The sequence below is a fragment of the Eptatretus burgeri genome, chromosome 9, assembly GCF_056783735.1.
Source record: "Eptatretus burgeri isolate ZD-2024b chromosome 9, Ebu_testis_v1, whole genome shotgun sequence".
In the NCBI taxonomy this organism is placed as follows: Eukaryota; Metazoa; Chordata; class Myxini; order Myxiniformes; family Myxinidae; genus Eptatretus; species Eptatretus burgeri.
Window position 1 is genome coordinate 10190710 of NC_140969.1, and position 27023 is coordinate 10217732.

General features: G+C 40.5%; 1 protein-coding gene across 6 annotated transcripts in view; it reads left to right on the plus strand.

Annotated features, from left to right (window-relative positions):
* LOC147019510 (metabotropic glutamate receptor 8-like) overlaps nt 1-27023 on the plus strand; it is a 544678-nt gene that overhangs the window by 115204 nt on the left and 402451 nt on the right. For all 6 annotated transcript variants that reach the window (XM_085894056.1, XM_085894058.1, XM_085894059.1 and 3 more), the window contains one exon: nt 7119-7161. The gene's annotated coding sequence lies outside the window, so the exon portion shown is untranslated. The remainder of the gene's footprint in view (nt 1-7118; nt 7162-27023) is intronic.

Genomic DNA, 27023 nt, shown 5'->3' on the forward strand with positions numbered 1-27023 from the left:
GGGGTGCTATTTCCACGTGAATGACGTGGTCGAAGAGAGCAAGCAAAAGTCGATCTTGCTCACCTCGCTATCAATGGAACATTATCGACTGCTGAGTGATTTGGTGGCGCCAGACAAGCCCAGTGGGGACACGCTCTCGTTTCAGGACATTGTGCGGAAGATGAAAGCACACATGGCGCCAGAGAAGTCATTACAGCTGGCTCGATACCAGTTCGATCACCTCGCAAAAGGTACAGAGGAGCGCGTCGCGGATTTCATGGTGCGAGTGAAGCATTCGTCCGTGCCCTGCAGGTTCACGACAGAGGAGCATCTGGCTGGACTCAAAGATCGATTTATTTCCGGATTACAAGATGCAAAAATGGTTTCGGTGATTCTACGGCTGAAGGGTGAAGCCGTTACATTCTGCTCGGCAGTCGGCACTGTTACAGCTGTCGAGTAGACTCTCGGAGATGTTCGGGCCATCGCCGACCACAGCATGCCAGATGGCCCGGGGGTCCACACGGTGTCGCAAGCGCCCCGGGACGCACACGCGATCTTCGGTGCGGGCCGGGGCCAGAGGTCGCAACGCGGCCGCGCGAGAGCAGCGAGGTGACCCCGCGACCGGCGAGGTGACCCCGCGAATGTGTTTGGGATGCGGAGGTCGACACCTGCGGCGTATGTGCCCGTATAAAAACACCGTGTGTTTACATTGTCACAAGGTGGGTCATCTGAAACGTGTGTGCCGAGGGGCGTTGTCCACCGTTAAGGTCATGGACGGCGATGTGCGAGGCTACCCGGGGCGGAACCTGCAGCCGATGATGAGCCTGTTTTCAATTGGTCCTGCGGCGCCAGGACCGATGACTAGAAATCGAAGTGAACAAAACTCTGATCACATTTCAGGTTGATACGGGAGCGGCTGTGTCGATCATAGGCGAACAGACTGCGCGTAGACTCAACGGCCAAAAGCTTATCAGGTGTACACGTACACCTCCAACCTCACGCTGTACACGTACACCCGTGAGAAGATAACGCCAGTCGGGATGGCAGACGTGTCTGCAGTCTACCAAGGCCAGGTCGCCGCGCTTCTGTTGTATGTGGTGCGGGGGAGGGTGCCGTCTCTCCAAGGCCGAGACTGGCTGACCCGCATCACGCTAGAATGGGCCGCCGTTCACCTTGTGCAACCTGTGCCGAGCCGATGGGAGGATCAGTTGGAGAAGATTCTACAAAGGCATCAAGGTTTGTTTTCCGACGACCTTGGGAAACTCAAGGACGTGCAGGCAAAGCTCTTCCTGAAGCAGGGGGTGGTTCCTCGTTTTTGTAAACCACGACCGGTGCCATATGCCCTGTGGGACAAGGTCAAGGGTGAACTGGATAGGTTGGAGGCCTGTGGAGTAATCGAACGGGTGTCGTACTCAGATTGGGCCACCCTGGTTGTCACGGTGCTGAAACGGAATGGAGATGTCCGATTGTGCTGGGACTTCAAGTCCACGGTTAACCCGGGGCTCAGCGTGGAGCAGTGTCCGCTGCCGTCAATCGATGAGATATATGCACTGCTGGCAGGGAGTCAATACTTCACGAAGCTTGACCTGCGTGATGCATATTTTCATTTGGCGATGGATCCCGAGAGTAGCGACATTTTGACAATCAACACGTGTCAAGGACTCTATCGATATACCCGACTCTGTTTTGGGATTGCTTCGGCCCCGGCCTTGTGGCAGAAAGCCATGGATCAGGTTTGCATTGGCCTGCCCACTCAAACGTACCTGGACGATGTGCTCATTGTGGGGAAAACGGCGGACGAGCACCTTGCGAACATTGCCCAAGAGCTGACGAAGCAGGAAGCGTGCGGCCTGCGCTTGAACAGGGACAAGTGCGCGTTCTTCAAGCAGCGCTTGGAATACCTCGGGCACATCATCACGCTGGAGGGGCTGTTGAAAAGCTCTCGGAAGGTGGAGGAAATTCAGCACATGCCACTTCCTCGCGACAAGATGCAGCTACGCTCATTCATTGGTATGGCACAGTATTACCAAATATTCGTGCGCGGGCTCAGCTCGCAGCTTGCGCCGTTAACGCGGTTGCTCAGGAAGGACGAGCGCTGGGCCTGGGGGCATGCACACCAGGCGTCGTTCGACCGCGTCAAGCGGCTGCTCACAGAGGATACGGTCCTCGTGCACTACGAGCCTGCACGTCCGTTCTTATTGGCATGCGACAGCTCTACATACGGCATTGGGGCAGTGCTCTCCCACAGGATGGACGATGGTTCCGAGCGGCTTGTTTGTTTTGCATCCCGGACCCTGTCCACAGCAGAGCGGGAATACGCCCAGATTGAGCGCGAGGCTCTCAGCCTCGTCTGGGGTTTGCGGAGGTTTCGTCAATACCTGCTGGGGTGGCATTTCACTTTGCAGACGGATCACAAACCACTTCAATTCATCCTGAAACCCGAACGGGGGTTCCGGTAGTGGTGGCCGAGCGAATACTGCGGTGGTGTCTATTTCTTGCTGCCTACAGCTACGATATTCAGTTCCAAAGCACCGAGAAGCATGCCAACTGTGACTGTCTCTCGTGCTTGCCTTGCGCAGAGGGTCCAGCTTCGTCTGAATCAGCCGACCGGGTTGATGTGTTTGCACTGAGCCAGGTCCAAAGCGGGCCAGTCATGGCCAAACAGGTCGCGGTGGAATCGGCTCATGATCCAGTGCTCGCCCGTGTCGTTCAGGCGATTTATATGGGGAATTGGAGCGATCTACCTTCAACACCGGCATTTCAGCCTTTCACGTCGCACGCATCAGAGTTGTCGTTGGCCCAATGGTGCGTTATGTGGGGAATGAGGGCGGTGATTCCACCGAAGTTCAGGCAGCATTGTTTGGAAGAACTACATGTCGGTCACCTTGGCGTCGTGAAGACCTAGAGTCTTGCTCGTAGCCTGTTGTGTTGGCCGGGGGTTTGATGAAGACATTGAACAGATGGTTAAGCATTGCGCCACTTGTCAGGCAGATGCTGATAATCCGCGTCGAGCTTCAGATCTATGGCCGATACCAGACAGGGCCTGGCAGAGGGTCCATGTGGATTTTGCTGGTCCGGTTAAAGGCAAAATGTTTCTGGTTGTGATCGATGCGTTCTCTAAATGGCCGGAGGTTGTAGTAATGCAGCATACATCGGCAGACATTACACTAGAAAAACTGTGGACGATCTTTGCTAATAAAGGAATACCCGAGATTCTGGTCTCTGATAACGGTCCGCAGTTCATCGCAGGGACATTTGATGAGTTTATGCGTCAACACGGTATTCGATATCTCAGGTCCGCACCGTATAATCCTGCCTTGAACGGGCAGGCGGAATCATTTGTTGAAATGTTGAAACAGGCTTTGCGTAGGGGGGGTGTTGCACCTGTGCAGACGGTGGTCGATGTCTTTTTGCTCCAATACAGAAACGCTATTCATCCTGCCACCGGCGATTCTCCTGCCATTCGTCTCTATGGACGGGCATTGCGGTCCATACTGGATTTACTGCGACCTGGAGGGTCGGTGAGTGGGGCGGTGTCGCGTCCAACGTTGGTGCGCGGTTTTGATGTGGGACAGCGGGTTATGGTAAGCGATTATTACCACGATTCCAAATGGGTGCCGGCTTTTGTCTCTGTGGTACTGGGGCTGGCAAATTGCATGGTGCGGACTGATGGTGGGGAGGTGTGGAAGTGGCACGTGGACCAAATGCATGATCGCTGTTCAGCGTCACCCCCCCCCCCCCCGTGCCGAGCGACATGGGGCCCCCACCTGTGATGTCGCCGTGGCCAGACGTTGTATCGCCAAGGCCAGACGTGCTGCCGCCTGCGGGGTGTTCACCTGATTCAGTCCTGCCCGAGAGAGACGAGCAAGCTTGTCGGCCGGGGGCAGATGTTGTTGCGGATGGGGCAAGTCCGGCGAGGGTGTCACCTCGGCCTCGCCGGGAGGCGTCTGAGCCTGGGCCGTCTGGCGGCGCTGCCCGCCCAAGGCGGGTCAGAAAACAACTGCAGTACTTGGAGGATTTTGAATGTTGATTGGTTTCGGTTGGTCATTTTATAATTGTCATTTCATCATTAGAATTGTCATTTTACGAGGGGAGCAGTGTGCTGTATCAGTGGTTGGGTTTCATATATCATGACTCGCCCGCTGGGGGTTGTTGTAGTGTGCATCCGTTCTGGCAATAAAGCGGAGTCGCTACCTCGCTCCCGCGTCTGTCTGCACCTCGGACACTACAAGAGGTGGGGGATCAGAGATCTAACCTCGCCTCACTGGGCCCTATAAAAAAGCGCGCAGAGCGCCAAGTCATTCATTCGGTCTGGGTTTGGAGTGATGTGAAGATCAAGGTTCGAGTCCAGTGGAGGGCATTGGAGGTCTGGGTTCACCGAGGAGACGGGAGCTGGGAGCGCAGCCAAGCCTGCCGTGCCGCGCAGAACAGCGCGCTTGTGTGCTGGACGTGGGGAGAGCCGGAGAGAGGTTGCCAGCCAGCACTGAACGGTCCGAGGTGATCAGGCATCGGGACAGTCCGAGCGGCGCTGAGGGACGGACGGGCTCTTAAAGAGAGCATCAACTCAGAGAGCAAAAGACCCATTCGTTCCTCTGAGGTGTTGCCGGCTGGGCCCGAATCACCAGGCCGCCGGACAAGGCCTGGGCCGAACCGCGGTCACGCCAGCTGCCGTGATGACGGGACGTTGCGGGTCGCCCCAGCGAGGCACCACGAAGGTGAAGGTAACCAGCCTGGCCTCTCGGAGCTTCTGCGGTCATCACAGCTCCGTGCTCATAAAGACCCAAGAGGTCCAGTCTACCCCTCGTCTTTCTTGGGGTTTTTCCTTGTTTCTTTGCATGAACGTTGTGGCAACATGTCCGTAGGTAGAACTGTATAAGTGTACGTAATTAATAGAACGGTGGTAGTTCTTTTTCTTGCTCGCGTCTTGTGCCTACCCCCATTCATTGCATGCTTGTATATCCCTGCTTTGCTGCTTTGACCGTATATGTGTGCAAATAAATGTGCTTGTGTGAATGTTACCTTTGTTCGTCGCGTCCTTTTCCTTCATTGAACTACCGTATTGAGTTCGGAGTAATAGCTGGCTTTTTAATAGCCGATTAAGTGATCGGGTCCAACGGGGCTGCGCAATAAATACCGCACTCGGTTTTCTCAAAACGAAGCGAGCTGCTTAAGCGGCTCGTTTCAAGTGGGCCCCGTTGAGGTACAGTCTCTCGGTAGTCTGCCCGCGCGATTAATTAGGTATATCGACAATTCGGCGATTGACCCTGTAGCGCGGGTAGAGTGTTGATTAGGCTGTGGTGTGCATCCAAAGCACACCCGTTGCGGGATTTCGGCGTTGTTCCGAAAGCTGCGACTAGATTGTCCGTTCGGTGGGCGAGAGCGGCCGCCATTGGCTAGAAGCGGTCGTCCGCACGCCGGCGGGCGGAAATCTACAACAATATATATAGATATACAGATATATATATATATTTTTTGTTAAACAGATAGTGTTCAGTAAAATCCCAAAGCTGAATTCAGAAACCAGTACCGATTTGCTTTTGAAAACAGTAATTGTGTTTTCCACATCGAGCTCACTTTTTTTACACAGCCGTCTTTCATGAGTAATACTCCTTCGGATTTGCATTCCGTCTTCACATATTGTTTGCTTTCTGATTATATTTTTGTCCCCTGAGCCCCCCAACGAAATCGGACACGGGGGACATTAGAATGAGCTCCACCGACCGACTGACCGATCATCCGTCCATGTACTATTGTGTTTGCGATATTTCAAAAACAGTCGAACATTCGGCCTTCATGTTACACATCTATTCCACATGAGATTATCTCAACCCTATTAGATCGTGGCTGTGATTGCTTGAATGCTGTTGTCATGGCAACCATCTCGGTAATTTGGTTTGTGTGTGCGAAATGTGAGGCTCTTCTTTCTTCGTTTTTTGTTAGTGTGTGTGTGTGTGTGTGTGTGTGTGTGTGTGTGTGTGTGTGTGTGTGTGTGTGTGTGTCAGTCAGTGTGTCAGTCAACCACCCAAAAGGTAGGAACCTGGAGTATCAGCTCCTTGTTTTTATTCCTAAGTACTTAAATCGATACAATTTCCCGTTTCCATCTCCTTTTTAACGAGTCTACATTAACAGTGACGTGATTCGGGTCGATGCAAGCCACAATCTCTAGAAGTTTGCTTTTGTGGATTTGTCTCGGCCACACTCCACATATATATGTTGGCCGGACCTAGTTTAAATTGTTAGTTCGCTTCTTAGCTGCTCATCATTTGGCGAGTAGAGCTTCAGACCATCAATATTGAAAATATGATTTACACATTGATTTCCTCTTGCCTTGCCATTGCTGTAACCATGCACCCACACCCAGTGGAACTGAATTCATCGCTTAGCATGCTGGTGGAGCACTGGAGCCAATGAATCTCCCCATAATATGCCTCTTGTTATTTTAAATATGACTTCCCTTACAAGGAGCTTAAATGCAGAATGAGGCCATTTAGCCCATCAAGTGTGTGCAATGGTTGCCAACCAACCCTTACTACCCTCGGTGGTGTAATTGTGAGAATGTCTGCTCTGATCATCTGGGAGGTCGGTGATTTCAACTCTGACCGATCCATGCCAAAGACTTTAAATATGGTACGTGCTGCTTTCTTGCTTCACCCTCAGCATTTGAAAGGAGAGAGTACGACCAGGCAACCCGATGTTGACAACCGTAGTGCAGGCTTTGGTGGGCCTCATGGCCTCCTTCTGCATTGAAGTTCATTCTAAGGGAATTCATCTTACATTTAATTATTTTCTCCTGTAACATTTTCTTTTAATGCTGTCAAGCTTCAGTTGTGTAATTATTGTCTTTCAAAAGGACCTGCTAGCATTTGCCAATTTGCTGATGTCCAGAATTCCTAATTGGTGTTTCTCTGCTGCCACAGTCAGAACACTGCTTTCTCGGGAGAGTAAGCTCCTGGCTTTATTGTTTTGTAGTAACACCACTATATCACTTTCCTGGCATGAATGTTTATTTCATGATTGTTCATCACTCGTTGCTGCTCAGCATTGGACCGCTTTGAGTTTGATCATGTTTGTAGTAACCCATTGCCTTCTCTTGGTTTGTTCCAATTTCTGATTTTTTTTATTTATTTTTTTGACCGCAGCCTCATCTGCCATTGGGGGACATGCGCCTTGGTGATCTGCACAGTGAGTGGCACAGTGTGCTCCTTTTTGCAAGATTTTTTTCGTTATCTTGTGGAGTGATTTTATATTGGAGTTTTGCTTCTCTGGAGCACCTTTTCTTCAAGGCACCAGAGATTCTCAGGCACCAGACTTTTAGAACTTGATATTTTGTGCGATCACCCTTGTGATGAGAAGGTGGCTGGTGAAGGCCTTGACTCGGATTGGTTATTTTAGATTGCCAGATGTGACATTTCTGCGGAGATAGAGGAGATTGGCCCTCAATTCCACCATTGCCATTCCTGGTTCATTTGTGGGCGTTAATTTTAATCAATTATTAATTATTATTTTCATTGTTATAATCATTATTAAAAAATATATTTATATTGTCTTAGGCTGCAGCGCTACAGATAATCCCTCATATTTTCTCCTGGGGGAAGACAAAACTAGGCATAGACAATCAAAGCAATTAATGAACATTTCCAAAGTAAACAATTTATATACTTCTAAATGTACAACACTGGAAAGAAAACAATGCAATCAGATGATGAAAGCTTTTCAAACTTGCATCCAAGCCAAGCAGTTTTTTTTATTTTTTTTTACAGGAAAAGTTAATCCTCTTTGGCTTCTCATTTTTTATTCCTCCACTGTAAAATGCTCTGCAAGATGCCTCCTTCGTGCATTATAGGAAACTTGCATCATCACAGTGCAGAATAAAACGCCAAGTTATTCTTCTGAATTACATACTGATTAATTATCTCCTTTAGCAGTCCACGTGTGAGTTGGTGGAATTCATGTTAAATTGCAACTTCGCCAACGTCGAGCCGATGCTCCAACTTTCTTCTTTATCGCAACTATTTTGGCTTTTGTCCGAATCCTCACGTCTGAATGATCCAGTTCTCTCGTCTCCTGCTCTTTATGTCATTACCCCCACCAGCGAAGGTGGACGGAGGTTATGTTTTCACTCTTGTCTGTCTGTGTTTGTCTATCTGACTGTGAGCACCGTATCTCAAAATGTTGTGGACGGATACGGACGAAACTTGGACAGGTTTGGTGTGCGACAAAGATGAATCGATTCGATTTTAGTGAAGATGTGGATGCAGATCCGGATACGAGAATTTTTTTTGTTATTTTCAAGTGATTCTTCATAATTGAGAGATGGGGCCGAAAAATGATATATCACACAATATCTGAAAAGTTTGTGGATGGATTCGGACAAAACTTGGTGGACAGGTTGGGTGTGACGAGAACGAATTGATTAGATTTTGATGAAGATCTGGTCTGGATACAATAATTTTTTTTATAATTGTTAAAGTGATTCTTTATAATTGAGAGATGGGGCCGAAAATGATATTGTCGTGTCCAGGGGGTTAAAACCCAACCTGGATGGATGACAAAGCTTCTCCATTGAAGGCTACAAACGAGACTCTGAGATTAATGTTAACGGGGCATAATGGTGGAGAGGCGAACCACCCAGGAGGAGCACGGGGAGCAGCACAGCACAAGGCGCTGCACCAGGACAGCACGATGCTACAATGTCTTAAAAGGAATCCATTTAATGAAAAATGAAACAACTATTCATAAAAGGCAGATAATTATCTGCTTGTGGAGTGATTTTATATTGTCTATATTTTTATATTGTCAATATTTTTTAATTATAATTAAAAAGGAAATGATAATGATATGAAATAAATACATCCTACAGTTGAGGCTTCGCACACAGACTCAAATACAGATAACGGGGAAACAAAATAAAAAAGAAAAACCCTCCTTTCAACCACTCTTGCACTTAGCTTGGCCCAGAGCTGATCCTTGTGGAACTAGAATTGGAGCGCTTCTCTTGTAGCGGGACGGAAGGATGCCAGGCAATCCGCGAGCGACACTCCACATAATGGCTCAAAGCCCCAGGGTCACGGCTTCGGGTGCCCCGATTGTCCTCATCGACCCGACCAGAAGCAAAAGGCCAGTGTCTTACTTCGCCACACGAGCCGAACCGCCTCAACACGGATTCAATGGCCCTGTCGTCCTCTTCGGTGTGCGCTCAACCTCCGCTCTCGCCTCTACAAAACAATGCACCTTGTGCCTCCACTCTCATCACGGCTCTCCCAGAATGCCAAGACAGCTCCTTCTTCCTCATAAAATGCGCAACCTCTCCTGTGTGCTCCCTTTCTTTCACCTCTCAAAATGTGCAAGCTGCCTTTCATTACTCCACTTCTCTCTGTCCTATTTTATCCTCTGCCTCCGGGGCGTGGCCTGCTCCCACGAAACCCGGGAAGGCGGGGCTTCTCCTGCTCGGCTCGCTTCTGACATCACACCCATCAGTCGTTCTTCGGGGGCGTGACTTCACTTGCTGTCAAACTTTGAATGTTGGGCTTTCTGCCCGTTTGTTGTGGTTTGAGGGACGCGTTCCCCACCTTTATTGCCTGGCTTGAAATATAACATCAGGAAAAATCACAGAGAGCAATCACATATTGAGGAACTTATTCTTACTCCCTCGGCTAATTAACACCACACCACCCCTCTTGTGGTGACACGTAACACTTAAGCTCACAGATTCCCGACTTACTACATCGAGATTCCTCCTACTCATCCACAGACCAAGAAACTACACAAGGCTATGCTGCCTATTTTATTCTTCCATCTACCCCCACAATCATAACAAAATATAACAAAATATTTCAAAAAATTATGGACCGATTATGACAAAACTACGTGGACAAGTTGGGTAGGTGACAACAACACACTGATGAGATTTTGGTTCAGGTACGGATGCAGATCCGGCCTGTCAGCGGGATACAAAATGTAAACTGTTCAGCCTGTCAGAGGTATGCGCTCTACCGAGTGCCATTCTAGTTCGACCAATTTTAACAAGAAACATTTTCCACCCACCAACAAACGACTTATTTTAAATTTTTTTGGTATACCAAGTCGAGGCACGTGTAAGACTTAATACATAGAAACGTATAACAAGGCAGGAGACAAGAGTAGTGGGAGAGGGAAGCACAAAATAGTGGGGAACAAAAACAATAGGATATCTGTGTAAGGGAGAGGGATGGTGTGGGGTACATGGGATAAACAAGATGGTACTACAGGGACTTTCAATAAGGAAAACAGGGAATTCGAAGGAGGTGGGTTTGGGGAGGATTAACTGGGGTAGTAAAGATCAAGATTTTGGATGGGGGAAGATATGAAATGGTGGTGAACAGCTGTTTTGAAGACCTGGAGGGAGGAGTGGGATTGAAGAGTGTTTGGGAGTTTGTTCCAGAGGTGGGATGAAAGAGTGAAGGTAGGCATTGATTCTTGATTTTGGCAGTTTCACCAGAAAGGGGGTATTTGGCGTACCTTAAGTCCCCTGACAAAATATAGGGGGGACATATCACAGACAAAGCAGAGGCAGTAAGGTAGGAGAGGAGATGGTAAAAGACAGAAAGACCTGCCTCCGGTGAGAGAGTGAGAGACCCAAAGGCTCAACATCAACGCGGGAGATACCAATAATTCTAAAAGCCTTGGTTTCCACAGTGTGAAGTAGAGCTGGGTGTGAGGCAGGAGCACCACCTCCAGAGGGGAGAGCAGTACTCCATCAGACTGTGGACGAAAGCTTTGTTTGCGGTGAGGAGCTCAGGTGTGCCAAGGAAGGACTTTGCTCGATGTAGGATGCCCAGTCAGCGACTGGCTTTGGAGGCCAGCTTGGAGACATGTGGCTTTCCCTAGAAAGATCATGGCAGATCGTGAGACCCAGAAGCTTGAATGAAAGGACTTCTTCAAGAGGATTGTTGAGAAAGTAGATGGGGCGAGGGTTCCAGATGGTCCTTTCGTAGAAACATTGTGAGGATGTAAGGATGTGGCTTGTCAGCCTTCCCAAGTATAAATGGTCTACTAAACCCTCACACCAATTTTATTTATTTTTCAGTCTGCAAATTAAACCTCTTACTTGTCTCCTATCATTCCTCCTCCTTTCTTTAGCTCTTCCCACTGATGACCACAGAAACTCCTTAAGTCATTCACTTAGATATTTGCCCTCTTTTGTTTGCCTTTTCCGTTTATTCCCAATATACCCCACTGTTATAAAATGTAAACGTTTCATTTGATGTTTTTCAACTCTTCCACAGCCTCAGCTTATCTTTAGAAAAAAAAAATACAAACAGAACTCCCAGGTGATATTAGGAAAGTCTGGAGTCAATGGGATAGCTCAAATGTAGCTTACTCACTTTGAAGCTGTCTCGTCTGTATTTATTTCCTGGCCTGATGTATATGTTGTTATCCTGGTGCTTGGTAGGCATTGCATCACATCAATCAGTTTGCCATTCTCTGGAGGGAACATTTAGCCTGTTGTCATGTCTGCTAGCTTTCACTATGGACGTTAGATATCCCACAGTGCCTTTTGAAAACACAAGACTATTGTTTTGCCAGACCCAGATCAAATCCAAGTCCTGTCTACCACCGAGAAGGCATTGGCATATCAGTGTTTTCTCTCGAGAGACTGCTTTGTCAACACTGATGTTCTGGAAGGAATATGGACGTTGGATTATTAGCACCCTGTTGGTGAAGCATAATGAAGGGCAGGTGCTCTAATTCATCGTTATTTTCTACCTTCCTTTGAAGTACTTTGTGTGATCCTCATTAATTGTTTACAAATTATTCCCCACATGGCCCACATAAAATGAATAACTCGAGCCTAATGGGAGTGTGAACAATGTAAATATTTTTGTTTTTTGTAGATCATCATACACATGATGTTTGTTTGTTTGTTTTGTTTTGCATCCTCGAAGGCTCTTTGAGGATCTGCAGCACAAATCATGCACACATGCAGATAGATACATGAGACAACACCAGACTTGACTTTCACACGAACATAGCCGCTGAGTTTAGGGAAGTGCATGATGTACGCTGTGCACAAGAAACCCCCTTCTTGTGAAACTGCCAAAATCTAGAACCACTGCTCACGTCCACTCATTTGTTCCTCTCTTTTTTTTTTTCCCTGTCTGTGGAACCAACTTCCACATCCTTTTCAACCTCATTCTTCCCTCCAGGTCGTCAGGACAACTGTTCACCACCATCTCAGATCATCCCCCATCCAAAACTGTAATCTTTTCTCCCTCGTTAACCCCACCCAAATCCCTCCTAATTTTCCAGTTTTTCCTCCTTGGAGCTTCCTTATCCATGCATGCGTGTTTTGTGTCCTGATTTTGGCTATGTCATGTCATGATCCTTTCAGTGTACTAGATCTCCCACCAACTTTGACTATGTATACAAAAAAAACAAAAAAACAAGATGCAGGAAATAATGACATCACCTTGCACAGCAACCCCTACAACACCAGGTGTTGATGATGCACTAAAACACTCCATGATGCACTAAAATGTATTGGTGTGTTGATGAAGTCCAAATGGCATAACAATTAAATAAAAAAGTCAACGGTGTGACATGAACACTAATTTAGGACAGTCCTTCGATGCCATTTCAATCCACCAGTGTCCATTGGCCAGATCCAAGGTTGAGAAAAACTTCACCACTAACAAGGATTCTAAAATCTCTTAACAACGAGCAGGGGGATGTGAGTTCTCCACTGTGACGCAGTTCAGTTTCACTCAGAATCATGCATTCCCATCATTATTGATGAACAGCACCACCAGGGAGTCCCCAGGGCTATATGAGTGTGTGATAACCTCCATTTTAATGGTGTGACTTGTGGTGGATCTTTTCAGATTGATCCATCCCAACATGTTTGACAGAGATGAAAATGAATATCTGTGCTATATTTAAAGACGGCTAGAATGAAGTTGCCGTTCCAGACTGATTTTTGATGCTTGGTCCATGGAGCACCATATCCACCAATGCTTTCAAAAGCTTTAGTATGTCATTTTTTTGACACTGAGGTGTAAATGATCTGACAAAAGCGAACAAGACCTGTGATGAAACATCGATGATCACACTATGTTGGCAGCCCCAGCAATATACATTGCATCCATATCATCGTCCCGACTCAGGCTTGCTGGTGGAAAAAGTCTGCTACGTCATCATCAAACATGAGGAGTACTCCCTTATCCTGGCTGTGCGTGCCTGTGTGTGCAGACAAGTCTTGTATTTGTGACAGTATTTTGTCTTTCAGTTACACACACACACACACACACACACACACACACACACACACACACACACACACACACACACACACACACACACACACACACACACACACACACACACACACACACACACACACACACACACACAATCACTGGTTAGGAACAGAGCTATGCCACTGACAGTGCCCCTATTACCAGTACACTGGTGCTCATTTCATTGGCCTCGGAAGGATGACAGGCTGAGTGTCAGCCCCACCTGGTGTTAATTCAGCAGCCGACAGGGCTCAAACTCAGGACCTTAGGATCTCATCTTAACCACTAAGCCAACACCAACCTTGTCTCTCAGTTAAGTATTATGCACATTTTCGTCAACACAGCTCTCTAGTTCTGTTATTATAGAGTTGTACAAGATCGGCTAATTTACACAATGGCTATTCATTATCATTCCTGGCTTCTTCGATGCAAGAGACCAATTCAGCAAACACAGTGCCATAAATATCACCAGAATAGTCACCTTCTGTTGATTCCTCCAAGTATTTTGAGTGTGTTTTGTACAATTCCCCCTCGTTGATGGGCTTACATTATTTGCGTCGTGATCACTATATGTGGTCTGCTCCATCGCTTATTATACAGGCCCAGCCAAATACCTAGTGTTTTGAAATGAAACACCAGCTGATGATGCAATTAAGGCAGAAACTGATATCCAAGCCTGCAGTCTTTATAATGCTGGATGGAACGATGTCAGTGAAGGGTTGCCACATTTTTAGCTTACCTGGAACCTAGTTCCAGGAAGCTTATGGGATGGTGCGTCCTTCAGTCTGTCCGTCCGTCCACAACCACTTGCAACTTATACTCCGAAACTACATGCACGGTTTTGATGAAACTTGACCACAACCTTCATCATCCGTGATGTACCAAAGTTAGTTCACAGCAGAAGAAAAAATATCGGACCCAAAAAGGGGTCTACCGGGGGTTGCCCCCAAAATAGGTATTTGCTGTTTTTTCTCAGAAAATACACACACAATTCCGATGAAACTTGACCACAAAAAATGGGTATTTGTTATTACATTGGATCATTGGTACATCTTGCTGATTATGTCCCACGTTGACTTCCTCCTCAGTATCATTAACCGACCAGGTGAGCGCCCAGGAATATTACCCCTATTTTTAAAGATTATTCTCTGGTTCTTCACAATTGCTATCATTGTTCATCTTTCCCGAAACTGTACCCAATGTTTGAATTCATAAACTCGAAGATATCATCCCATGCTTGTTAGCCCGTCTGTCCCCCACACAGTAGGAGATGGGGTTTTGCAATCACTTCTGTCTGTGTCCAAACATTTTTTTTTTTACCATTTGAGCTTTTGCCATCAAATTTTCAACAAAGCTTATCGGCCCAAGTTTGAGTTCAGATCGCGTGTCAGTGAAACCCGCGCACTGCACACACGTAACCAAGAACAGGCACGCACACACCCCACGAAGAGTCATTTGTTCCCATTTCTACCATGTCCATGCATGCTGTCTATATACCTTTTCGCTTGCAGAAAATACTGACTATAAATATATTGCAGTAATTATCAGTTTATTTATATGAATATTTGTTATGAAAGCACACACAAAACGGTGTAAAACAAACAAAACACATGCACATATATATATATATATATATACATACACACGAGGTGTGTTCAAAAAGTATCCAACCTTAATTTTTCGTGCATAAACAAATGAAGCTAGGGAGGCGTGGTTTGGTGCACATATGTAGGCGATCCCAATCCGTATGCGTGAATATTTTCCCACCTGCAGAAGCTGTCAGTCGCTGACAGACCGCCGATGAGTGAGGAAGTGTAAGTGAGTGCCGTAGGATTTTCGTTTTTGACAAAATGACGGATCACTGTGGTCTCATCGCCAGTGATCACTGTGTTGAAGAAGTTGGGATCGCTGTTGACAGTCTCCAGCATGTCCTGTGCGATCTCCAAACGGAGTTGCTTTTGCTCGATTGTAAGCAGCTTTGGCATGAACTTCGCTGAGATTCTCCTTAAGCCCAAATCCTCAGTCACAATGGAATGAAAAGATCCAATGCTGACGCCCACCTCATCTGCAAGTTCTCTGATCGTGATTCGGCAATCCTGCATCAGCAGGGTCCTCACTTGGTCAATGACGATCTCATATCGGGATGTTGAGGGCCTACCAGAACGTGCTTCACTTTCCACTGATGTGCGACCATCTTTGAAGCGGTTGTACCACTCTTTTATCTGTATGGTGCCCATTGCTTCATTCCCGAAGGCCTGTTGAATCTTGCGGATCGTTTCCACTTGGGAATCGCTAAGCTTTACACAAAATTTGATGCAATAGCGTTGTTCAAGTTTTTCCGTCATTTTGTCAAAAACGAAAATCCGACGGCGCTCACTTAAACTTCCTCACACATCGGCGGTCTGTTGGCGACTGACAGCTTTTGCAGGCAGGAAAATATTCACGCATACGGATTAGGATCACCTCCATACGTGCACCAAACCACGCCTCCCTAGCTTCATTTGTTTACGCACGAAAAAATAAAAGTTGGATACTTTTAGAACACACCTCGTTTATACATATATATATATATATATATTTATATTTATATACACATACATATATACATATATATATATATATATATATATATATATATATATATATATATATATATATATATATATATATATGTCCTCTTCACTTGGAGCAACAAAAAATTTCCTCTTCGCTTGCAGAAACGACCGACTTAATATATTGGCAGAGCTATAATAGTGTATTTATATTAAAATTTTGTGATGTTAGCAAATCATCCAAAACGGAAATAGCAAACTGCGTATGTAATTACTGAAAAAAAGGACCCCCTGTGTCCTGTGCCTTCATGGATTGCAAAAGCATGTTATGAACCATGGCGTTTCAATCAACGAAGTTACACTTTCTGCACATGCCATCATCTTTTCTTCACTCAATATAATCATCCGAACAGTAGAAAAAGTTAAAGTTTAATGATCTGCTTGAACAAATACATTAAGTTATAAAAATCACGAATTTATTAAAAAAAAAAAATTGGATTTCACTCCAGATTTCGACACTTATTTTGTTCACCAGATCCCATTCTTAAATATGACAGAATATTTCGATTATATACTTTAATTAGTCCGTGAAAGTGGATCGTGTTTCCAAATTGAAGCATGTTTGAATCGGCTCAGCCAAATGGCGAATCAGGACCCCCATCAAGTCTAAGTCCAAGGATGCGCATGATAAAGGGTATAATTAAATAAGGCCGTTAATTATCTTCAAAAGGGGTGTTTTTTTAAATTAAACCCAACACCCAAATTTTCACTCTTGCACTTCCTTGGAGTTTTCTTCGTATGCATGCACAGTTTCAGTCTGCTCGATTTTATGGTTTTGGAGTTGAGGAGGAGACACACACACACACACACACACACACACACACACACACACACACACACACACACACACACACACAAACACACACAAACACACACAGCCTTTTATTATTGTAGACGAGCAAATACCACCTGTCACTTCGCTATATATATATATATATATATATATATATAGAGAGAGAGAGAGAGAGAGAGAGAGAGAGAGAGAGAGAGAGAGAGAGAGAGAGAGAGAGAGAGAGAGAGAGAGAGAGAGAGAGAGAGAGAGAGAGAGAGAGAGAGAGAGAGAGAGAGAGAGAGAGAGAGAGAGAGAGAGAGAGAGAGAGAGAGAGAGAGAGAGAGAGAGAGAGAGAGAGAGAGAGAGAGAGAGAGAGAGAGAGAGAGAGAGAGAGAGAGAGAGAGAGAGAGAGAGAGAGAGAGAGAGAGAGAGAGAGAGAGAGAAAGGGTGAATATACTGATTCTGGCTCACTTTTCCCCATGTAAATGAATTGGAGATTTTCAGCGATTCATTTTTTTCCCCCGAAAAAGTAAACCCCCTTTTTATCCCAAGGTATATTTATTTGTCTCCCCTTTTAACCTGGGGACACTTTTTTTCAAATAACCAATGCAATAAGATAAAGATTTGTTCAAGTTGTAAAGTAGTAATGTGATTTGTTAAAGGTAATTCTAAAGAAATATCTGAAACATGTAAGCCTCGGGACACTTTTTTAAATAACCAATGCATATTGTTTAGCTCACTCATTGAACCTATAAAGATTTGTTCATTCTCAAATTCATTCAATAGTTTAATTTTCTTTGCACAATAATCCCCATCGAAAATATTTAAAAACAAAACATTTGAATCTTTATATTTTTTAAGATACCCCTTTTGTGCCATTACGAAATGATAAACTTCTCTTAATGCTCTTGTTTGACCACCTCTTGAGCCACATATCATTTTGAGATTATAGTAAATTGTTTTTTCCTTGTTCAATTGATAACCATCAAAGTTTTCAATCCATTCAAGTATGTTAATTTTTTTTCTTTACATCCTCAAACTTACTAGTTTTTAAATTGATTCTCTTACTTGTTTTATTTACCTTTGTTTTAGTTATTTTTTCAATAAGACTTATTTGATATTTTTCACATTCATTATGTTTTCCATTTTTATACCAAGACTGAGATTTTCTCCACTCTTCAGTTTGATTAATACTTGGTTTGACCATTTATATATTGTGAAAAAACGCAGCGGTAGCCCTAATAAAAACCCTAACCCATCTTCCCATCGTTAAAACACAATCTATTTTATACACTCTATCATACAATATCCATATGGAACACAATCTATTCCATTATCTAAAATAAATCTCTTATCATCAAAGGCTCCAAATGCCTTTTTATTTACTTCTTCACCACATATGTAATGTTTATAACTTCTTATTGAATTCATTTTCCGATATTCTTCTTTCTTATTCATCAGACAATTGTAATAATTTCTAAAAGTTATTGATTTCTTTATTACATATTTCCTCATTCCCTTTAACCTCTTATCAATCTGATCACCATACTTATAAGCATATGCCTTTGCTCTCAATCCAATAAACTCACTCATTACTTTTCCACCCAACTCATCCTTAAACTTACCAATAACCTTTTCATTCTTTTTGGAAAATAACTCACTCTTCTTACTGAAATTTCTTGTATCATATACTCCAATATTTTTCTTCATATCTTTATAAACATCATCAGTTTTTATATCTAGGATAAAACTATCAGTGTCAATATACAACAATGAAACATTTTCACCATAATCTTTCTTTAAGCCATTATACAAATAATCATACATCAATATCTTTGATAAATCAAGAACTGCTGTTCCAATATAAATTGGTTTATCCATTACAATACTTTCCTTTTCCATATGAATAGCAGAAAAGTTCTCTGAAAAAACCTCTTCTCTCTTAAAACTTCGTTTATTTATCAATCTCGAAGCTTCTTTCCAAGATGTTGCAAATCTAATGTTTTGCCTGTTTCTAACATTCTCCATTGTCTTTCCAAAGACAGCATTATTCATCAACTTATAGAAATCCCCTTCAAATTTTACTTTTGTATTTGTTCTCATATCTGTATTGAATTTAATATACCTTTTCATCCAAGGACTTTGTTTAAATTTTAAAACTCTGTGAATTTTAGCTACTCTCAATCCTCTCAAAAACTGTTTTAAGCTTCTCTGATGCAAAACATATCCCTCTTTATCATAGAATGTTGTTAATAACTTTTCTGTTGATTTTCCTTTAATGTTAAAACTTTTATGATAATCACTTAACCATTCTTTCTTTGGGGTTTCTTTCTCACACAGCAAAAGGAAGGTCTTTATGCTTATTATGAAGATCACTCAAGTACCTCAAATCAACTTCAAAATAATTACCTTCTTCTTCCTCATTCAATTCCTCTTGAGAAGAAATAACAATATTCATCAAAGCCTTTTCATAATCCTTTTCTTCCACCCACTCTAATTTACCATAAGGCAGAGATTGAGACATTGCCCATCCATACAAATTATTAGCATCAAAATACATCAAATAATTACGATCTTTTTCACTATCATAATTTGGAAGATATTTATTATTTGCTTTAGCATATCTTTTTGAACATACTTGTGATATTCCACCTCTCTTAGACTTCTCAATCATCAAAAGCAGATCTAAATCACTGATTAAATCTCTATCTTGTTTTGCCATTTTCAACATTGCACTCCAAGCAAAACCAGGAGCTGTGAAATAGTGGGCAGGATCTAATCCATAACAATTTTTATGATGACAGAGTGATCTAAAAGCTTCAAACACATCAGCTAACAATAAAACATCTGTTTTTAGATATAAATCATGATATTCTCCAAGGTTCTTTATCTTAAATATTTTCCATATTTCTTGTGCATGTTTATATTCCTTATCACTTATCTCTTCTTCAGAAAGGTTATTATAGAAACTTTCTTTTGAAGGAAGTTGTGCTTCTTTAAATCTCATTAATGAATCCATATAATCATAAGGATAAATTCCCTTACTTGAAAGAATTTTCTCTTTACTTTGAATTTCATTCCTTGTTTGAATTTCCTCTCTCATTAGAATTTCCTCTTTAATCAAAATTTCATATTTAATCAGAATTTCCTCTTTCATTAGAATTTCATTCATTGTTTGAATTTTCTTTATAAATAGAATTTCATCTTCAGTTAGAATTTCTTCATTAATTTCCTCATTAATTAGAATTTCCTCTTTTCTTTCAATTCTCTCTTTAATCTGAATTTCCTCTTGAGTTAGAAATTCCTCTTTTGGAAAGAATGAATAAAGATTTGGAAAAGACCCCGTGGAGCTTAGATTTGATGTGAGGTAGGCTTGTGGTGTTCCCATAAACTTGTAAGAATCTAGAAACCTAATACGAGTTAAAGGTTTTGTGAATATCATTTTTGTAAATGAAATATGCTTTTGACTTGTGTTTGTTATGGCAGAAATATTCCCTGGTGTTTTTGAAAGTTCATTTATAAATAGATGTGTATCATAGTTGGCGCTGTTGTGAAGAAAGACTGGAATAAAAGAAGGAAATTTATAATTAAGATTACAACAGGAATGAGCGGGACCTCTATATTTACCAGAAAAATGACAATGATCCCTAACTTGACTCCTCAATTTCCCCCTCACAAATATGACAGATATTGTTCTTTCTGAATTCGAATTTTTCTTCTTCGGTTAATTTCATCGGTTCATTTGTTACCTTCGCAAACTTCGTTTGACGAAGGTATTGTATTGACCCCTGTGTATTTATTTATTGGTAAATATGTGTGCGGACAACATTGCGCAAAAACTGCTGGACCGATTTGCATGAAATTTTCAGAGATGATGTGCAGTTACTCAAGGACGCCAGGCGAAGCTTTTGGGTGCGATCCGATCAAAGGTCAAGGTCAAGGTCACAAAAAGGTCAAAATCGTTTTTTTGCAATTAAAGTGTCAATTTTGTTCCAATTTACATCAAATTAAGTCCATAATGTTCAGTATTCAAATCCCGATCCACTGATATAGCGTATGGTATAGTGTTTGCAACCCTAGTTAGTCTGTGGAAGTCAAAGGTCAAGGGGGTCACCAAAATGGAGTTTTTGATTGGGAAGCGTTGTGGACAACATTACACAAAAACCACTTCGCAGATTGTCATGAAATTTTGTGGATGTGTTTGGCATCACGAGAGGACAAATCGATTAGATTTTGGGAGCGATCGGATCAAAGGTTAAGGTCAAGGTCACAAAAAGGTCCAAATCGTTTTCTCGCGATTAAATTGTCAATTTTGTTTTGATTTACAGCAAATTAACTCCAAAATGTTCAAAATTAAATTCCCCATCCTCTAATATGACACATGGTATAGTACTTGTCACCCAAGGCAGCGGTTGGGGGTCAAAGGTCAAGGGGTCACACAAATTCACATTTATATCGGAAAGCGTTGTGGACAACTTAACGCAAAAAAAAAAAAACGCAGAGAGGCTTTAATTGTTTTGGATTTGTTTGGCATCATGAAAGGACAAATCCATTAGATTTTGGGAGCGATCGGATCAAAGGTCAAGGTCACAAAAAGGTCAAAATCGTTTTTTCATGATGAAAACTGTTAATATGTTTCTGATTTACATCAAATTAACTCCAAATTGTTCAGTGTTCAATTCCCCATTTTCTGAAATGACACAAGGTATAGTACTATTCTCACCCTAGGTAGCGGTTGTGGGTAAAAGGTCATGGGGGTCACGAAATGCATATTTGTATTGAGATGCATTGTGGACAACTTGATACAAAGGCAACTCGTGGCTGCGGCGAAGGTCTGCGCTCTACGAGTGCCCGTTCTAGTTTCTTTCATTAATTTAGTTAGTCTTATACAATCCTTTTCAAATCGTTTTACAAACTCTTGTGAAGTTTTTTTTTTTTCCACTATAATGTTCAAGTTTATTATACTTTTCTCCAACAGATGATTTGATATAATAACAGAAACCACAAGGAATATGTTTTTGATATTTATTTGTATATGATTCTTTTGGATTAGGAGAAGCAGTATTAATCTTTTTTAGGATACATTCAAAATCAGCATATATCAAATATGGGTGCATGATAGATTTATTATAATCTTCAAAATAAATCTTTTCACCAGGTTTAGGCATTGTAATTAGAGCTGATTTATGATTACTACAATATTTTGAATGTTGTTCAAATCGTTCTTTTGTATGAAATGAATTAAGACATCGCTTTCAAGGATATATTTTGTTTGCTGTTCTGAATACCTGAGAAGAGATTTATCTTGATAAATTATTGATGTATTCATAATGTGAATTCTTTCCAACACTAAAATATAAAAGATCAATGTGTGTTTCTTCATTTTTATAGTATATTTTGAAATTTTTAATATTTGAACTTTGTTTGTATCCGTTAATCCATATACATTAATAGAAAGATTATTCTTTTTCTCAAATTTAGGAATATCTGTAAGTGGCATTGGGAATTTAAAATCTTTAATGTCCAAGGTATTCTCATATTTCACATATTGTTTTACTCTTTCTGAATTACAATTTGGTGGATGTAAGTGAGTAAGAACAGACCAGAGAAAACATTTATTATCATTGTTCTTAATATTAACAACTGCCTTCTTTAGTTTTATTTCTTTTGGTAATTCAATAGAAGAAGAAGCTTTAAGAGGATTTGATTTTAGAATGTGTATATCGAAAAAGATGATTTTTAAAAATATGAAATCCACTTCCTACCACTGTATTATCAACATCCTCCTCTTGTTTTGATAGTTCTTCATGAACCCCACTATCCAAAAAATCTTGAAATGATGTTATAAAATGAAGATCTGTTCTCATATAAGGAGTTTGTTCTTCATCTTGTCTTTTCATATTCATTTTCACTCCCATATAAAACTTTAAAGTTTTCATTTCTTTTAATGTCTTTCTCATAACTTTTTCAACATCAGGTTTCACTATTTCAATTGATTCAGCCATTGATGATGGACCGGATTCTCCAAATTGAAAAATCCTTATTTTTATATGCCCTTTAAATGCCCCATCAGTGTTTTCAATATAATAGTCTCCCTTTACTTTAAACTCATTTTTCTTGTGTTTTTGTGATTGAAGATGTCTATTATAACTACTCTTCAAAACATCCTTTGAGCAGATATCATAGTTTTCTTTCCAACTCAAGAGGAGATATTTGATGAAATAGATTAAATGTATGTTTTTGGTTTGAAGGTGTTTTTTTATAATATCTATATTCATGATTACAAACATCTCAGTACGTTGTATTCACCACATTTATATAATAAAACTTTGCTTAAACTAAAATTTGCTTGATGAAAATTGTTTAATTTATAGGTGAATCTGTGCTTAAAACCATTTTATCCTCCAACTTTTTTGACCTAATAAATACAATGTTTCAAGACAAAAGACAAGTTTTAATCAATCTCTTCATTTGTAAAAGATACTGAGACATATGTCATGCATGTAAAATTGAACAAAGATAAATATAACAACTATTGGATAAAAACAATTATGGTGGATAAGATGAGTTCTTCAATTTCCTTCAGTGGAAGGGCTTTAAATATACCTGGTAGAACATCAATTAAAGTATCTCTAACAAAAGTTTCTCCTCTCCTTCTGGTCATATATTCAAAACTAGAAAAAGCAATGAAACAAGAAAAAGTATCAAAAAACAAAAACCTTATGGATGAAGCTTTAGAAAGAAAAGAGAAGACCATCTGTAATATGCAAGGAGAAATTTGTATTTTTTTCAACAACCCTAAAGATGTAAATCCTGATGAAATAAAGGATGTTAATATATCAGGTGAAATGACATTTTGTTCAATAGTAGTTAAGGATCATTTTAAAATTACCTTTAATATAAAAAAATGTTGAAGTTGAATCTGGTAATGAAAAAAAGTATGTAGATATTGATGGTAATATTATTAAATGAGTCAATATGCAACTGAAAGTATAGATGAATTTCAGTTTAAGTAAAGTTTTACTTTATAAATATGCTCGACTTCCCTGATTCTCCATATGACAAATTTGAGAATTGCCCTGCGTGTGAAAGACGGGGATTAAACACAGAGTCAAAAGCCTATAAACAATGTATATTCTGTGATTATCTTCTAATTAATGATAATAAAAAATTTTAAAAGGAAAATAATTCTTTTAGATTTACACCAAAAATGAATTACTTTACAAGATTGATTGGAGAAATAGCAAGCCTGGTGTTGGCGCAGTGGTTAGGGTAGTGGCTTGGGACCCAAAAGGTCCTGAGTTCAAGCCCTGTTGGGACACTGAATTAATATATGTATATGTATATGTACACATATGTATATGTATATATATATATATATATATATATATATATATATATATATATATGTATATATATATATATATATATATATGTATATGTATATGTACACATATGTATATGTATATATATATATATATATATATATATGTATATATATATATATATATATATATAATAATTTTCACAAAGTCGAGTTTTCAACCAGAGTATCAACTACTCTCACAAGGTTTTAATGCTGGTCTTCAAAAAGAAGATATAATCGGTTTATTTAAACTTCAAAATAACCTAAATGATTATTACATTGAAGATATAATTCAACTATTTTGTGATACACAGAGATGTAAAAAGAAAGCAAAACCGATAACTTGTATTCTTAGTGATAATACGGATGATATAACGTCTCCCCAAGATTTGCATAAATCAAAAAAGAACCTCGTTATCTTTGATGATTGTGTTAATGAGAGAAACCAAACGGTAATGGACAGCTACAACACAAGAGGGAGACATTCTTCTTGTAATTGCATTTATCTTAGTCAATCCTACTTTCAACTTCCTCGTTGTTTCATCAGAAACAATGCTAATACTTTTATTTTATTCAAGTTAAATTCAATAGATATAAATAATTTTTTAAGAGATAATTGTTCTACATTATGTCGTAAAAAGGAATTTGGGGATATACATGAAGCACACGACTGAAAAATATAAATATATTGTTGTGAAACAAGATGAGATATTAAGGGATATATTTTTTGGTTTTTTAACAATTACATATATAAATGACAACTATTATTATAAATCTTGTGGGTAAATCTGCTTCTGGAAAAAACTTTCATAAATCAAGGTTCTTGTTTAGTACAAATGAGAATATTCTAAATTTACTTTAAAAAACACCCCGTGATACGCATTGTATCACCAACAACTAGAGCAATAAGACCTGGAGAAGTAAAAGGTGAAGATTATCATGATATTTCAGTGGAGGAACATATGCGATTGAGGAATGAAGGTCAAATATTTGAGGAGGTTTCTCTTGGTACAACAAAATATTCATATTGTAAGAGTGAGTTCAAGAAACTAAAATCTGGTGGTCTTGGGATATGAGAAATTAATCCAGAAGGAACGAGACAAATTATTAAACATCTGAGCGGAGTGAAGATTTTATCATTCTGTTTTGATGTTGATGAAGAAACTCAATGCAAACGTATGAAAAGCAGAGATGCAAGCGTTAGTGAAGAAGAAATTACAACTCGTATTAATGTTAATCAAGAATTTGATGAAATATTTAAAGAAAAGGATTTATTTGAACACATCAACTTGGATGATGAAGAAAAGGAAAATTTCCCTGTTGATCTTTACAATTCATCAAATGATATTTTCCAATAAATAAATGGATGCGAAAGAAAGAGCAAGAAGATTTAAGGAACATCAAGAGTTGGTTTCAAAAGTTGTAAAATAACAGGAAGATAAAAAGAAGAAATGCAGACAGAAACTGACGGGTGAAGAAGCATTTGAAAGAAAACAAGATAAATTTTTTAGACCACTTTTAAAAACTTCCCAAGAAAAAATGAAAGATGTTTCCACAGTTCCCACAGTAGAATATACTCCTAAAAAACTTCAAATGTTAAAAGATTTTGATGATATGATGGAGGAAGAATTAGAGCATTTAGGTGAATTAGAATATGATGATGGTTTATTTCAACAACTGGAAGAGATTAATCGACCCCCTGATTATATTGTGAATGCTCTTCAAAACAATGAATATTCAGCGGATTCAAAAACCAAAGCATGACTCATTCCAACAGAACAACCAGCAATATTTCATATTGTTCAAGAAAAGGTATTGATATTTAATGATGAATTAAAGTTCTTGGGTTCTGAAAAAACCCCTGTTAAACTAACTCCGAGATTAATGTTTCTTCTCACAAAAAATGGAAGACAAGGTTCAACTGTGAGGGATGAATCAAAGTATATTGATAAACCATTGGATATGAAAAATAATGATGATAGAGTATATATTGATCTGCTGAACACTCTAAATTATAGGGTTAGTATTTCTTGTAAAAGTAGGAAAAATGAGAAGGAGAAACACATTATTCAGGCTTTAAGTATCCTTGGTGCAGGTATTAGTTTTCTTCCAAATGACCCATCGCAATTAGTTAATAGACTGTTATTGTTGTTAGGCAGTAAGAAGGCTGGAAATAACAATTGTTTTAATGAAGCATCAGCCATTTTAGACCAGTTGATGAACCTGAAAATAATTAATAAATATCAATATAAAGACATTTTATCTCATATTTCATAAAATGAGAAGCACAATCCTGAGTTTTAATTTCACAACAAGCGACCACACATCTTCATTCCCATACCCATGATAACTTGACCCAACAAAAGAATATGAGGCATCTTTATTGTCCACGGAAACTTATAATACCTTATTTGATATAACTGATAAAAATGACAAGTTTAGTTATAATCCCGGAAGTGGATTCAAAACGATAACAGTCTCACCCGGAGCATATGAGATTTCTCAAATATCTTCCGAAATTGCTCGTCTTATGAAAGAACAGGGTCATGAACCAAAAAATATTGTTATAGACATTCAAAAACATACTTTAAAATCAACGATTAAAGTTAAAAATAACTACAAGGTTGATTTCACAATTGCTAATTCATTTAGAGAGTTATTGGGTTTCTCCTCAAAAAAGATTGAAACTAATGGGACGTTTTACAGTGATAATGTCATTCAAATATCCTCAGGAATAAACTCGGTATTAATTCACTGTGATTTGATTGATGGTGCTTATAATGATGGAATAAAAACAAATGAAATATTTTCATTCAGTGCATACTCAACCCAAATTGGTTATAAATTCAAGATGGAAACCAAAAATTTGGTTTCTCTCCCTGTGTCAGGAAAAAACATACACAGAGTAAATTTTAGGATAACCGACCAAGATAATTGTATGATTTCTTTTAATGGGGAAATTATATCCATCAGAATTCACCTACGTGAAGTTTTCCAATAAATAAATACGTTGGTTATTG